This window comes from Pteropus medius, unplaced genomic scaffold (genome assembly GCF_902729225.1).
Source record: "Pteropus medius unplaced genomic scaffold, Ma_sr-lr_union100, whole genome shotgun sequence".
Taxonomy (NCBI): domain Eukaryota; kingdom Metazoa; phylum Chordata; class Mammalia; order Chiroptera; family Pteropodidae; genus Pteropus; species Pteropus medius.
Genome location: NW_024350926.1, coordinates 60,836 through 63,248, shown reverse-complemented (window position 1 = coordinate 63,248; position 2,413 = coordinate 60,836). Strand labels below are relative to the sequence as shown.

General features: G+C 35.0%; 1 pseudogene; it reads left to right on the top strand.

Annotated features, from left to right (window-relative positions):
- Positions 1–1,226: 1,226 nt before the first annotated feature.
- Positions 1,227–1,345, top strand: LOC120585605 (uncharacterized; annotated as a pseudogene).
- Positions 1,346–2,413: the final 1,068 nt, after the last annotated feature.

Sequence of the window (2,413 nt, the reverse complement as noted above, 5' to 3'; positions counted from 1 at the left end):
CTTTACAGATAAGAAGGAATCATAGACTGATAAAAATATGAAGAAAGGAAGGGGGGCAGGTTTAAAATTGGTCGATAATTGAAAGTACAAATTATTAATTAGAGACAATTGGGAGGAGAAAAAATTTCAGGCACTTTTACATATTTAGTCAGTGTGCAAAATAAATTCTTAGATCAATACCTCGAGAAATAACTTCGTAAAGCAGAAGTCTAGTTTTGACTGTGTTTCTTTCAGAGTCCCCTCTCAGAGTAATGATTCCTTTCTTGCTGTTCAAATATGAAATAACCACCAAATAACACACTTTCTACTCCTCTGCAGCCACAGGGCTTGGGGATGCAGGAAGTTAGCTTACAGCCACCAGTTGTTAATTACTAAGCAAGATGATAATTAGCAATAATTACCACACTTCAAAGAAATTAAATATAGTACAGTTTGCTGTCTTGATTGTGTTAAGCAGGCATGGCCCCTGGTCTGAGCACAGGCAGGAAGTATAGTCACAAAAATCAGTTGAAAAGCCAAAAGGAGTGGTGACTTTGCTGTGGCATTTGGCATCCACTTCTTCTTGGGACTCATTCTCCTTTTTTATACGACTTCAATCAAAAGTTACGTTGAAAAAAGGGAAAATGCAAATATATGACTTTTGTAATATCATGTTAGAAGAAAACGAAGAAAAATTATTTTTTTAAAATAAGAGAAGCACGTTTTTCTGGAGGAAGATTATTTTTTAAGTTGTGTGCACTAACAGTTTATAAAGAATTTGTACGGCCCAATTCAAGAGAAACCAAAAAGTGACTAATGTTCTTCCCACATTCAGAATACTGAGATTAGTTAAGGAATCCATCTCTGGCTTGCTCAGACTCTCTAAAATTGGGCCTATTTTTCTTTCTTCTTTTTTCTGTTGGCTCTGCCTGCTAATTTGAAACTTTTACTTTGTGTGTGTGGGGGTGGGGTGGGTAGTGGTTTTTAAATAACCTTTCAATGACACAAAGGAGAAACTGGAGATTGTATTTTGGAAGAGCTAGCGCTTCGAATCAGTAACTGCATCTAACATCAACAGCTATGATTAGAAACAATCTCCTGCCAAGATGACCAGTGGCACCAAGGAAGGGGAAAGAGAAGCAAAGGCAAACACGAGAAAGCCAAGGCCTCCAGCAGCAGGGAAGGGAGCACTGGCCTTGTTGGAAAAACTGAACTTACTATATCATGATTTTTAAAAATCAGCAATAGTCTATGGCCATGCCACCCTGAACAAGCCTGATCCTGTATGATCTAGGAAGCTAAGCAGGGTTGGGCCTGGTTAATATTTGGATGGGAGACCACTGAGGAAGACCAGGTGCTGTAGGTGTTAAAAAATAAAAAATAAAAAAATAAGGGATTATACACTGACAAAGTCCTTGCAATCTGTGAGGTCAACCAAGGGTTGCCTTGCTAAATAAATAAATAAATAAATAAATAAATAAATAAATAAATAAATAAGGAATAATAGTTATCATTAATACAAATGCAATTGCCAACAGGATCAGGGGACTGTACAAAATTGCTTTATGACCTAATGGTACACATGATTCAATACATGAATATCACAGGGTTTTCTACTAGGGACTCTTGGGGAGGGGTTATCATATTTTGGGACATATATTGAGAAAATGGCTTCTACTTACTTTTAGAAAATATGCTGTTTTCCTTATGCTCTTTTGAACAATGTTTTTATTCTCATTATAAAAGTCATGTGTTGGAGAAAATCTAGAGCTTACAGAAAAGAATAAAAAAACCAAACATAATCTCACAATCCAGAGATAATCTTCGTTAATATAATATTTCACCCTTTTTTTTTTGCACGTGTATGTGTGTGCATATATATTATAATGTAAAAATGTTTTGATTGTTTTTAAAACTTTATTTTACTATAGATGTAATTGATGCTTATTGTAGGAAATTCAGAAAATATGGGGGCAATTTCAAAAAAATCACTCATAATTCTACTATCTATATATTTGGGTATCTTGGTCCAGATTACTTTTTCTTTATAAATATATGTGCTAATACTCTACCTCCTATTTTAATCTACATTTTTTATGCAAGATCACATCATATACATCTGATTGAGTCATCAGCTATGTTTCTGTAACATGTCTCTTAATGGCTGAATAACATCCCACTGAATAGCTGTACCATCATTTAGCCAACATATTATAGGATAGTTGAGTTATATGAATGGCCATTTCCTGCCACTTTTTTAATAAATTTTTTTTTTTTTAATTGAGGGCTGTGTGTGTGATTGGAAGTAGTATGTGATAGGATAACTAACCGGTCTGCAACTAGAAAACCAAGAGATCCATTATGAGGCTTGCATCTAACTCAGCATCAACAATACTAAACCTGCCTAGCTGCCACTGACTGACTTGTTAACTGA